The sequence below is a fragment of the Mustela putorius genome, unplaced genomic scaffold, assembly GCF_011764305.1.
Source record: "Mustela putorius furo isolate JIRA1106 unplaced genomic scaffold, ASM1176430v1.1 tig00003987_pilon_pilon_pilon, whole genome shotgun sequence".
Lineage (NCBI taxonomy): Eukaryota > Metazoa > Chordata > Mammalia > Carnivora > Mustelidae > Mustela > Mustela putorius.
This window is the reverse complement of record NW_025422126.1, coordinates 14,370,540-14,384,712: the sequence shown is the minus strand read 5'-3', so window position 1 is coordinate 14,384,712 and position 14,173 is coordinate 14,370,540. Positions and strand designations below refer to the sequence as shown.

At 39.1% G+C, this 14,173-nt stretch overlaps 1 protein-coding gene across 9 annotated transcripts in view; it reads left to right on the top strand.

The window, feature by feature from the left end:
- DLG2 (discs large MAGUK scaffold protein 2) overlaps positions 1-14,173 on the top strand; it is a 1,545,411-nt gene that overhangs the window by 704,966 nt on the left and 826,272 nt on the right. The gene's annotated exons all lie outside the window — the stretch shown is intronic.

Here is a 14,173-nt window from a genome sequence, read left to right as displayed (position 1 = left end):
CCAGAGCAATGGGAAATCAATAAACATTATAAGCACAGGAAAGTAATGATGGAATTAGAAATTTAGAGATTGGTGGAGTAAGGCAAAAGTAGGTAGAATAGAAAAAAAAATAAGGATTGTAAGAGAAATGTAGAAATGTAATCGTAAAAATTGAGAAGACTAGATTATACCCTTCTAAGAATGTTGAAGAAGTATTCATGGAGGAGATAGCTTTGGACCTGGGCTTTGAAGAAGAAATGAGACTCAGGAATGTAGGCATGGGAACTGTGACTTGTCAAGGGCGTTTTCAAGAGAGGGTCATCGTGTGGAAGGTCAAGGAGATGTGAAAGCATAGGTGATGTGTGGGGAACAGCAAGCCACGAGTTCTGGACAAATAGACACCGGAATTACATGAGTGGGAAGTAGATTGAAAAGTAGAAGTAAGGGTAGAAAGGTTTGGGTTATTGTGCTATTTGAATTTTATTATTTAAGTCAACAGGAAAAAAAACAGGGAGTCATTGAAAGATTTGGAGTCCACAGTCACATTCTCAGACCCGTTTTCAGGGAGATTAATCACACAGCAAGGTGTAAGGGAATTGGACAGGAGAGAGGCTGGAGGAAATGAGAACACTTGGGAGTCTAGTGCAGTCTAGCCTTGCATGTGGATGGTGGCCGTGGGATGAAAATGCAGAAGACGTTATGGAGATGAGATGAACAGGCTAACAACTCACTGGTCTCCAGGGAGCGTGGAAGAAGTCTAAAGACTTCATAGTCTTGTCAGTACCTCATTGTACGTGTTCTTGTACAAACCTTTGAGACAGGTTATAAATTTGGTGCCCTGGAATGCAGACCAAGAACCACACGATATCTTGCCCACATGCCACTGATAGCTGTGTTACTAATGTAGCAGTTTTTGGGTGACTCCCAAATGGACTAGATTTTAAATGTTAACCTACTAACAATTATCTCCGTGTCCTATTAGCAATCAGCTGCACCATCTGTTCCTACCAATAGAGGATACCTTCTGGAAAATGAATTTGAGAATGGTGAAATATTGCATGTTTTAAAAACCCCGACTGAGAACATTATTTTAGAGCACTGCATTCTCTGGTGAAGGGGGAAGATGTGGGAAGGAATTTCTTCTTTTCTGTTATATAAAGCTTATGCTAAGATACACAGGATATATAATGAGTTCTATGACTTAATTTTGTGTTGCCAACTCTTTTTTTTTTTTTTTTTTAAGTGAAAGACTAATCATGAAATGATTCAAATGGGAAGGCAGTGCCACCAGTGGAAAAAAACCTAGACTCAGAGTAAGAAAAGGAAATTTGAGCCTATCTATGTTATGTGTTAGTGATAAAATCTATGTTTTTACTTAATATCTCACAGTCTTAGAAGTCCCGTCTATAAAATGACCGTACCAGCACCTGCCTTGCCTAAGTCATAGAATTGTTGTGAGGATCAAGCGAGTTGAGGTATATGAGAGAGAAGCCCCGATAATCATATCATCAGACCTGAAAGCTACTTGATTGGAAAAATCCAGACTATCATGGATCTGTGAACCTCTAAACGTATATCACTGACCAAGAGAGGGTTATTGTTATGTGAGGTGTAATCAAGGTCGATCGATTAAAAAAAACTTCATCACAAATTTGTGAGTTCTTCATCACAGTTCCAGAATAATAGGTCATGGTATGTGTCTCACTGCAGTCAGTGTGCGACATCTGTGCTGTATAGAGCAATGTATTTTAAAGTGTGGTGCCTCGACTTGGAGCATCAGCAACACTGGGAATGTGTTAAAATGCAAATGGTAGGTACTCACCCTAGACCTAAACTGAATCAGGAACTCTGCAGGTGGCACCAAGCAGTTTGTGATTTAAAAGTCCCTCCTGGAAATTCTGATGTGCCTTGAATTTTGAGAACAACTGATAAAGAGGGAAGGACGCAAGCTCTGGAGTCAGATCCTAGCTCTGACCTTTAATTGTGCAATGACCTTGACTTGTTCTTTAAGGACAGCTGCCCAGAGAGTCCCTGCTGGGGTGGAGGACGACGAAGGACAATATAGATATATTTTACTCCTCTTAAAATACTAGCCTACTAACTAGGCCAACCATCATATTTGTTAGTTCTTCTGCCCACATAAAGCTTTTCCTTCTTTCCCCTCTTCTTCATTTTTTGCAAAATTTTTTTTGGTTGGAAGTAATTTTCCAAGAATAGAGTTTTTTGGTTAAGCGCTTGGACCATAGAGAGGAATGGCTCATCTGGAAACTCGAATATACTAGGAAAAAAACAAAGCCAGATTTTATTTTTGACATTGAAAACAGAGTTTTCAAAGTGTATGGGCTACTCCTCAGGAAAAAAATACATCTTATGCTATTAAAATTTATATCAGTGTACATATTTCATAAAGGTTTATCTGTTTCAGACGAACTGGGCATGAAAATGAAAGACAGCTTCTGTGAGATGCCTTGGTTCTATTCAAAAGTGTACCTATAGCTAGAGTTCATAGTAGTGTAGTTATTTGGAGTCACTACTCAAAATGATCCTATTGCTAAGCACAAAGATTAATGCATACGACCAGGTCTGGGTCCAGTATACTTTTTTCTTCTGCTGGAAATGAGCTCCACAGGTATTTATATTGAATACTAAAATGTTAATTAAGAGCACCAAAGAGGAGTTAATTAAGAGCACCAGAGAGGGTGGCTCAGTCGTTAAGCCTCTGCCTTCAGCTCAGGTCATGATCCCAAGGTCCTGGGATCGAGCCCCACATTGGGCTCCCTGCTCAGCAGGAAGCCTGCTTCTCCCTCTCCCACCCCCCCTGTTTCTGTTCTCTGTCTCACTGTCTCTATGTCAAATAAACAAAATCTTTAAAAAGGAAAAAAAAAAAAAAAGGCAGCAAAGAAACCCTTAAGAAAGCTGCTGAGACGATGAGGCCAGAAGAGACTGATCTGTGCAGTGGCTAGACGGAACCCACCGCTTGTCACGCACTGTGCTGAGTACTGGGGTAGCGAAGTAAAGAAAAGAGAAACAGTTCCTGTCCTCATTGAAGGAAAAACGTAACGGGGAGAAGGACGTTAAACAAGTGACCGCAAAAATAACATAATTATGAGTTGTGATAAATTCCACAAAGAAAACAATACAGGGTGTTTTGAAAACATGTAGCAGGAAGAACCATAAGCCGCTGCCCTGAGTTTGCAGCCTTCTTTAATGTGTTTTGCATTTTGTATGCTGAAAGTTGGTCTATGTAGTCCTTTATTGCTACTCATAGGACAGGAGGACCAGAATTTTATCCATAGTTACCTAAATTTACCTAACTTTCTTGCTACCTGACCTTGGGAAAATTACTTAATCTCACCAGGGTTCAGTTTTCTCAACCATCAAATGGAACAGAAATACCAACCTGGTAGGGATGTTGTGAAGATTAGACAGAAAGACACAGAACTGTGTGTGCTTGGCACATGGTAAGTGTTGAATGGATATGTTAGCTGTGTGAGCCCAGAGAAGGCGCAGGGGAAGGAGGAGGGTGATGAGATAATTTGAATTTCTGTACTCCTGATGCTCAGACTAATATTTGTTCCTTAACAAAAAATATATACCTCAGTGTTATAACCAAAATATTAGAAAAAAATTCTTAAACACCCAAAAAAGTAACATCTAAAATCTGTTGCCTGGTCTATTTTTTGTCTCTGTGCTAACAGAGTGCAGAGTGTTTTAACAGGAAAGGATAAGGGGAAGATGCTTAGTTTCAAGTTCTGGTCTGCCCTTTTGATGATAACAGAATAGTGATACTCAAGTTTCTGTATTTCTAACTATTGATCTAGGACTCAAAGAAGAGGGCTTTCCTGTGAGAATGGACACAGAGGCATAAGGAGACATGTCAGAAAGACATGCTGACTAACACCAAGGTCCTGAAGCAAGCAGGATAACAGCCAAGTCAAGAGAACTAGGCTTCAGTAGGTAGCCCTCGCCTCCAGCCTGCCTCTGCTTCTCCAATGAGCTGTATGGTCTATTCATCTTACAGGACTCATCTTTTTCTTTTGTACAGTCGGGATGAAATAACATATTTATCGAATATATTTTAATTCCTTTATGAGATAGCTCTCCCTCAGGTAGATGTAATATTTTACTGAAAAATAGTATTAAATGAGAGGACATATATGAATGGCTTTTGGAATTTGAAAGCCCGAAGTCAACTCAAGTTTACTGATTACAGTGTTGCTTTTGTAATGTGGGCCTTATATTGTTAAATGAAAGTCTTCTGTCTTCCCCAAACCATTTCTAAGCCCCTCGAGTATTGAGAGGATGCTGTTTGTTTTCATGTGCCTAGAGCAGGATTTCCAAGCGTGTACTGAGTGAGCTATCGAGAACTGATCCTATTTGGAGAAATCAGAAGAGGTGTTTAGAGAGGCAGAGGAGCACAGCATTTCTAAGGGGTGACATAGTGACAAATGAGGTTGAATAGCTTCCTTAGACAAGAGTAGAACTAGAGTAGCAGAGCAGACCTAGTAAGCAGAGAGTTCACGTTTATCCATGAAACCAAAGTTCAGGCAAAGATAAGAACCTTGGACATTTGCAAAACCATAAAAATGTATAATGATTCCACTTAGTTTTATTTACTGAATAAACTTCTAGTGAATGTAACAAAGGACAAATATGGATCATGGTTCCTATCCTCAAGGAACCCACCATCTACTGAAGTGGGGAGCAACATGCGTATAGCACAACTGGAGAAGGTCTGAGATGGAAGTATCAACAAAGGGCTCTGAGATCAAAAAGCATCCCCCTGGGGAGGCCAGGGAAGGCTTCTCAGGAGGGTGAAGCTTGAGTATAGAAGGAGCAGCACCCGCAGGACACTGAAGGGGAGAAGGAAGCAAAGGCAATCCCGAACATTTTCAGTTCCTGTTCTCATGTAAGTGAGCTGTCTTAAGAAAGGTTTAGATTCCTGTTTAAGTTAAAAGATGCGTATCCTCATCATAGACATAATTAAGATCCCAGTTAATGAATTTGTTGGTGATTCCTTTTCTTTTCTTTCTTTCTTTCTTTCTTTTTTTTTTTTTTTGCATACCAGCCTTAGTTTATTCTTTATAATATACATATTAAAAAGTGAAAATGTAACGCTGTAACTGAGAAAGTATCATAGAGTTTTGAAAATGAATTCACTGTAGGAGTCTAAATAGAAAATAAAAATCAGCTTTTTAAGCTGCTTTTTTACTGAGTGTGTTTTGAGTCAGCAGTAATTCTGGGTATAGAACACATATTGTGCTTCATAAATTGGGCTGACCCAGAATACTGATGCTACTGCTACAGCAGAGATCATATGGCCTCTTATTTGCACAATAAGGATTGTGTACACACTACCGTCTCTGCTCTTCACTGGAGTGTGAATAATGTCTCTGGGCTATTTTGTTTGATTTATCTTCACTCTCATCTAAAATATCTGGGAATATCAGCTGCACTGAACTTCTTAAAACAACCCTAAAATGACGATATGAAAAGAGGTTTTAGGGGCGCCTGGGTGGCGCCTGTTAAGCCTCTGCCTTCGGCTCAGGTCATGATCTCAGGGTCCTGGGATCGAGCCCCGCATTGGGCTCTCTGCTCAGTGAGGAGCCTACTTCCCCCTCTCTCTCTTCCTGCTGCTATGCCTAATTGTGATCTCTGTCTCTCTGTCAAATAAGTAAAATCTTAAAAAAAAAAAAAAAAAAGAAGAAAGAAAAGAGGTTTTAATAAACAAAGAAACGCATACTGCAATGTGTATATTGCAAATCCATAGTAAGGTTAGGGATCTTAAAAATCCTCATTCCTATGGGATCCTCCATTTGAGGGGTAGAAGTAGAGAAGAGCAGTATTTCCTGGCTTTCTGGTCATCACTCATCTTCCTCTGGCATATTTCCAAAACACCCTAGATCACCCTAGCATGAGCTCTACTCTTGTTTCTTCATAGTGCCACTCTATAGTATCTGTTTCCTCTTTCTCCTGTTCCTTGACCCTTTTGTCCTTGGCTTTCTTCCTTGTTCTCCATTCCTTTGATTCTGTCCACACATTGCCTTTTAAAGAGCTTTCACACCTAATACTTGGCCAGCACTCCCTCTGCAGGTGATCTGATGAATCCACTACAATTACCCCAGCACAGTTAGATCTTCAGTTCTTGTGATGTCACCAAAGCCTGTGTATCATCTGGTGAAAAGCATTGTAGCAGCAGTAGAAGGAAATCTTTCAGATCGGAGCCATTTTAAGTAGCAGTATCACTTGGATTCCCATAGTCTCCTTTTCCCTAGATGGAATTCACTGTTATAAAAATAAAGCATTGTGAAGAAAGAGCTCATGTATAATTGATTTTTGCATTAAAGCAAATTATGGTTCATTTGTCCCAGATGAAAACGGAACCATTGTTAATTTCCACAGACTGACAAAAGCATTTTTTTCTAATCTAGACGAGCGGTTATTACAACTTGTAAAATCCGATAATGAGCCTGAGTCCTTAAAAGTAGGAAAGAAAGGGAAAATGTCAGCAGAACATTAGTGGCTTTATGGAATACACTTTCCCATGGTTCACAGGTGGTGTCCAAGGTGGTGTAGGCGATCTACTGTAACAGGCCACAGTGACTTCATACGTAAAGGCCTATAGCTCTCGTCTCAGTGACCACTGCCATTAGTTGTCAGGCTGTGGGCCACCTTTGTCACTGCTACTTTCAGCATTTGACCTCCAAGATTGTGAAATAATAGAAAGAGAGGGCTAGAAGAATTCTGTAGGAAGTTTCATGACAAGGCTGAGCTTGTCCCGCTTCTTCTCTTGCCCACATTCTTTTGGGAAGAACACAGTCAGCGGTGCCAATCTAACTGCAACAGAGACTGGGAAAAGTCATTGTCTTGTGGGTCCGGCGGGGGGGGGGGGGAGGAAACAATTTGGTGAACACAAAGCAGTGCCTCAGACAGCATTTTGCCATTGTCAACGAAGTGACTATTTTATAAGTGACCAATAAAATTCCCATCCCTTTTTTCTGTTCCAAAGAGAAATCTGCCTCAGGAAGCTTTAATGCAAAGAGGTAGTATAGCCAACAGTTAGAAGCAAGGACTTTGGAGTCATATCAACCTTCGTTCAAATTTCCCTTTACATTTGCTAGCCTTTTGCCTGGAAGTCTTCTTCTGTATTCGTGAATTTTCTCCTCCATTCTTCGGGAGCTACCGCACCTAAAAATAAGGAGACTGTGATAATAGAATGAGATAATACATGTAACACAGGAAGCAGCTGATGAGTGACAGTGTAACTATCTGGATGGTTACACCGGGAAGTGGGAAGGAAAGGAGGGCCGGTGACATCTACCATCAGGCCCCTCCAGTTCCTTACATTTAGGACATTTTCTTTCATTCAGACTATAAGCCATTTTCAACAAAGGCAAGTCACAAAATAAAGGAAATGGGTGAGGAGAAAAACATCCTTAGTTATGGCAGTTTTAGCAGAACTTTACAGGTTTTTAATTTTGTGGGGGTGGGGGTTGATAGCTGCCCAGTCCACTGGAATGTGACGCTTGTCTTCCCAGTGGCAAGAGGATGACTCACCCGGGAGGAGGCCTGCTTGTACCTCTCAGGCAGAATGGCCTACTGAGGTGTTTGTCTCCCTAATTTCTGTGAAGTATGCTTTCTCATTGATGTATGCACATAAATCACAGACATTTGCAAAACAAGTAAAATATTGTCTAGGGCTCAAGAGAATTCATCACAATTAAATAAAAGTGTTCTCAGTCTGTGCCCATGCAGGAAAGCAATTGTGTCATCCGGCGCAGAATGTTTTCTTTCCTTGTGTTTAGGAAAGAAAGAAAAAAAAGAAAGAAAGAAAGAAAGAAAGAAAGAAAGAAAGAGAAAGCGAGGAAGGAAGGAAGAAGGAAGTACATTTATTTGTTTGTTCTAAAGTATCTTTTATTAGAATTTCCTGATGAGATATGGTTAAGTACTTTTATTGGTAATGTTTCTCATTTTTGCAGTGAAAACCAACTGTAAAGATATTTAGCTCATGTAAATCTAGAACTTTGAATTTACAGAGTATCCTCAAATCTCTTCCTGGGAACTCCTCACTTAGCTGAGATAATTTTATTTATGGGGACCAAAAAATGGAGCCACAAGTAAAACATATTTTCCTTTTGGTTTATAAGTGGGAAAATTATATCAATATTTAAATTAAGTATGTGGTTAACATTATATGGTTGAATGCCAACGGCCAAAAGAAAAAAAAGAAAATAGCAAAGCTCAGGTCTCTCAATTTTTAGGTCCAAATACTCCTACTAGAACAGTCTGTCTTGTATTAGCCCTCTTATTGTTTGATGCCTCATCGTGATTCTGTAAACATTATAGGAAAATGACATACAGAAGATTATCTCATCTAATGCACTGCCCTTGGGCAGTTGAATGATCAAACAATTCAAATCAAAGATTTTTGTTTCTGGTACTATGCTGGATTAGTTTATTTAGACCATCTCTCCCTCTGACCACAACTAAAAATGTTGGATATAGCATTTTTTAAAAAAACACACAAACAAAATTTCTTGAAAGTGCCAACAACTAGCAGGATAATAGAGTTATCAGGCAGAAACCTAACTACTTGAAGGCAGGGCTGATGGGAGGGCTGGTGTTGCACTTAAAGCCAATCTACCTTGAGGAATTTATTGAACCATGGGCAATGAAACTTTGAAACTGACCCATAAAGGATGTAGACTGGAATTGTAAGATGCAAACTATAAAATAGTCATCCTTATTGTTTAAATTAATTAAAGAGAAGTTGAGTAAATAATACATGAAACTATAAAAAAAAAAAAAAAAACAAAAAAACTGTCCCAGCAGATTTGGGAGGAAAAAAAACAAAAACAAAAACAAAAAACAAAAGAACTTAAAGAGGACCTCAATAAAATAAATAAAATGAAAATTAAAGATGAGGTTGAAAAGTGTAAGGGCAGATTAATCAAAGCTGAAGAGACCTTGAGAGACCTAGGATATCATTCAGAAGACATGAGGCAGTGCTCGCTTCAGCAGCACATATACTAAAATTGGAACGATACAGAAGACATGAGGCAGAGGGCAGAAACAAAGAGGAAATACAGAAAGCTAAGACATGTTGCTGACAGGTGAGAAGGGTTGCTAAGTGTCTAAGAAGAATTGCAGGAGAGGGTGTGAGGGTGTGGCAGAGGCAATAGTTGAAGGAAGAAATGGCCAAGAACTTTCTGGAGTTGATAAAATATGTGAATACACAGATTCAAGGAGATTCACGAATCCCAAACAGAATTTTAGAAGTCCACAGCTGGGTATGACAGGGTGAGGACACAGAACAGCAGACACAAAGGGATATGTCAGCTCTAACTGAGAAGGAGGGCAGTGTATATCTCAACATATGCTGAGAAAATAACTCTCATTCTAGAATTGTTTCATTAAAATATAAAGGCTAAATAAAGACATTTTGGAAAAACAAAACCTGGGAGACTTTGTTGCCAGCAGACCCTCACTAAAGAACTTTCTAAAACATGCCTCCTAAGCAGAAGGAAAGTGATCTGAGATGGAAAACAGAACCTGCCAAAAGAAGAACAAAGTGCCATATATAGGAATTAATCTAAATGAATATATATTTTATAAAATAATAATAATGGTTATAGGACTAAATAAGATAGCCAAAATATTGTCAATAATAATACATTAATAATCTGTATATATTAATAATATATTTGTAGGCAAATAAAAGTGTTGACAAAGTTTAGACTTTGAGAAGTGCGCATGTTATAATTCCAAAGGTAAACACAAAAAATGGAAATCATAAATCACATTAAAAAAATTCAAAAGAAGAAAAAAAAATAAGAGAGATGCAAAACAAGTGGGATAAGTCTAAAGCAAACTAAGAATGTAGCTACGAAAAAAAAAAAAAGAATGCAGGTAGAAAGCCAAATACGTCCCTCATTACATGCTCATAAACCACTACTGCACAAAACCAGATAGCTGCACCTCACAATATAATGGTAAGAGGAATACACAAATTACCCAATAATAAACTTTGTGTGACTCTATTTCTATATATTTCGAAATAGGTAACACTATGCTATATTGTCAAAGGCTGCAAGGTGATGATATCTGTAAAAGAAAACAAGGACGGAATTATTACAGATGTCAGGGGAGCACTTACCCTTTCGCAGTCAGAAAGGGGAGTATTTGGGGAGTGGTCCTGTGTAATTTTCTTTAAACTGTACATATATGTTTAATATACTTTTCCACATATGCTTTACATACAAGTATCTTCCCATAAGAATTGTTAAAAGATAGACAAATACATATATAAATGATGTTTTATACAGAATTTCCTTGTGTTTTGTACTTCTTTAGACCAGACTTCCAGATTGGAAATCAATGTGTCAGTGATACTAATTGTTAGCATCCTTAATGAAAATGGTTCAAAGCCAACTCTCTCTGATTTCTAGGCCATCTTCTTATACAGTACACATTACATCCCACATACTCTTTTTTTTTTAAAGGTTTTATTTATTTATCTGACAGAGAGAGAGAGATCACCAGTAGGCAGAGAGTCAGGCAGAGAGAGAGAGAGGGGGAAGCAGGCTCCTTGCTGAGCAGAGAGCCCTATGCGGGGCTCGATCCCAGGACCCTGAGATCATGACCTGAGCCAAAGGCAGAAGCTTAACCCACTGAGCCACCCAGGCACCCCTACATCCCACATATTCTTAAGTTGTTTACCAAAATCTTTTTGTCACCTTGTAGTACCACCAGGATTGTATCATTATCAGACTATTTCTATGTCACCAATACTATCATTTAAAAATATCCACTTTCAAGTGAACTTAATAGGTAATTACTTTGACTATTTTCAGGTGCATTTGTGCCATATTAAAGATAAATTTTCATTTTAAGGTAGTATAGTAGAATGTGCCTTCTGGACCCATGTTGCCTAGATCCACGTCCTAGCTCTCCCAACAGCAGCTGTATTAGCTTGGGCTGGATATTTTACCCATTTCTCAGTTTCCTCAACTGTAAAATGAGGGCAATAACTGAATCAATTCCATAGGCTTGTTGAGAGAATGAAATGTAAATGCCTAAAACAACGTCTGGTACATTTTAAGTATTTGATACTTGTTTGTAACTATTTATTGCAAGAGTAGACCAAAATGGATTTGAGCTCAGTACAAATCACATCCTTACCAACAGCATACATGTAATCAGTAAGACATTCCACGGCCAACCTAAAAGACAGATACTCGCCACTCCTCCATGACCATTGTCTAATTCATCTCATCAATGCTCTTCTCTTAGAATGTTAGTGCTAACTGTGGGGAAAATGAACCCGCGGGAGGATCAAGAATGTTTTCACTCACTCATTAAGTTTAGTAATGAATTCCTGAGCTACATGCCTGGCTCTGCAGTAGAAATGTGGAATGCGAGAGTTTGCAAGACACTGCACACTAGTAGGAGAGAAAAAAAAATCTAAATATTGGAAGAAGAGGCACCTAGTACAAGAGATCAGGTTAACAGAAGATCCTAGTCTCATTCAAGACATCAAAGAAAGCTTCCCGGGGTGTGTATGGTGGGCGGGTGAGGTTGGGGGGAGATGACATTCTGTATTTACCACTGTATGCATCTCTAACAGATACATTATCTCATCTTCGTTCTTCACAAAGACCCCATTAGGTAGATGTCCAGTCCCTATTTTGGAGGTGGGGGAACAGAGATTCAAACAGGATAACTGGCTAGATAGAGTTGTTTCCTTCATTTCCAGAAACACAGTGGGATTCTCATGAAATGAAAAATCTACTTAGGTAGCACTTAAGTTTCTTTCTGTCCTCTCTTAGCACGCAAAATCTAGTACCCACCGTGAGCCAAATTCTCGAACACAGATCATCAACAGCAAACAGCTGCTTTGACTCTTTTTTTAAGACATTAACAGGAAATCCCAAGCTAAATTTAAATGGGGCTTTTAGGAAGAAACAATTCAAGGAAAAATAATCAGCATCTAGTTGTGTTTGCCCTCCATTAAGAAGTCTCTAAATACAAGCGCTATTAAATGCTCCGAAACCATTCGAATTCACATCTTTGCTGGCCTTCCACATTGGTTTGTCTTGGAGTTTCTTACCTTGCAATTATGCTTGAATTCATTAAAAACTAGATTACCCTAACAGGTGTGTTACTTGATATTCCTTGTTAAAATAATGCAAATCCTGGTTATTGAAGAGAGAAAATACCGAAACCATTTGTCTCAGTTGGTTTTGGGTAAAAATAAAACTAGGCTGCCTTATTTTTCAGTAAAACAAAAACCAGGCTGATTCAACACCTTCCTCTGAAATGGGTACTATTGTCAGGGGTTTCTTGGGTATCCTTTTATTGTTTCATCGTAATTAAAATATTTCAGATTTGTTCCTCTCCACAAAAAAAGGTAACAAGATATACAGACCTGTCTGCACTTGAGATTTTTACGCAATGATGTATCTTCTATATCTTCCTATGTCAGTGTTTGTTTTTTTAGAGCTTTCCATGGTAAGGATATAACCTAATTATTAAGTAGTTTTCAACTGATGAGTATTTGGCTCATTTCTAATTGTTTGCTCTTACAAATAAACTTAGGGACATAAGTGTTCCCTGCGTATGTGTGCTTTCCTAAAGTCCAGTCTTGTGGATGGGATGGGGCTGGGGATGTGTGTCCGGGTTATAGACAGCAAGGGTAGAATTAATAGAAGCCATTTTCAGGCCTGAACCTTAAATCTATTCTGTACAACCCTCCTATGCCCTCTTCTCCTGTAAAGACCCCTTGGACAACATGTGTTCCAGATGGTGTCGTTACGATGAAGGAGACCCGCCCCGCTAGCACATGACTGTGCCATAACTGGGGGCAAAAAAGGGTCATCGTGTTAGGTGCCTGGGATTTTGTGGGTTAGTACAACATCACGTACTGCTTCCTGACTCATGCAAACCCTTCACATGAGTGCAGTTACATTGATGGAGTAAGTTTCCCCAAAGTAGAATTTCTGACTTAGCGCTAACTTTCCCTGCTCACTCTCTCTGGGTTTTCAGCAGACCCTCTAATTTATCCTCGTGCTTCTCATTTCCGACCCTGGCCTTGCATTCCATGGGCACTGCCTTGGCGTTTACCCTTCCTGTTTACCCTCTGATGGTCCCCTTGTTGCTGACCTTTCGCTCTCTCAACTGTCCATGCCCAATGCTGTCAGTCTCATGTTTCTCTCTGCTCTCAGAACGAATACATTTTTTCCTGACCCCCCCTAAAATTTTTCTTAACAGTTGCCAACTGCCTCCAGGCTCAGTTCTAGATTTTTCTAGCCTGGCATTTAAGCCTGCCCACACTAACATTTAGAAGATAGTTACCAGTACAGTGACCAGCATGGAGTAGCTACTCAGTAAATGGTGGGACCTCTTATATTTTATAGCTGCAACTAGACAGTGTCTTGTGCAGGGCTGACATTCAAAAAATAATTTCTGGTCAGTAGACTCTATTAGGGAGAATTCATGACTTACTAAATTGCATTACCATAGGATTCCTTGCTTTTTCCTCTAACAGCATGGTTTTAAGGTTAATATCCATAGTGTGTTGCTTAATCAGAGGCTTGGATGGTGAGGCTACAGAGGAGTAGCTCATACAATCCGTTAAACATCTAGGGAAGCATTCCTTTGTACCTGGGGTGGATTACGCAATAGTGCTTATGGCGTCCAAGGATGGTGGTACCACTTAAGGCAATATGAAAAACAATGTATCACACTGAATATTCACATGGAGCTTCTATACCTAAAAGACACTGCTAACTCATAATCAAGTTGGAATAGCTGTTTTTAGCATTTTAAAGTGTAACGTGCCAAGACATGATTATTTGCATGTTGTTACTCCCCCACCATGCATTCAAAGTGAGCCTGTACATCATCCATGTTTAACAATGTTTTGGGGATGAATGTGATGTTCCAGCAAGAGATAGCTGCATTTTTGTAACATGGGAATGATGAAGGAGAATTTTATTCCTGTTGATGTGGATGTTTATTCAAAAAAGAGAAGTATTTTTAAATGTTGGTTATTTTTCACATTGATTTAACTGATTTAAGTGAAGAAAATGTGTGAAATTATTCTGAAGCATAAATCCAGTTGTCTTGGAAACTTTGAGAGATAAAAAATGAAAACAAGATATTGTCATGCTTAAACTGCAAGGGATCTGAATAT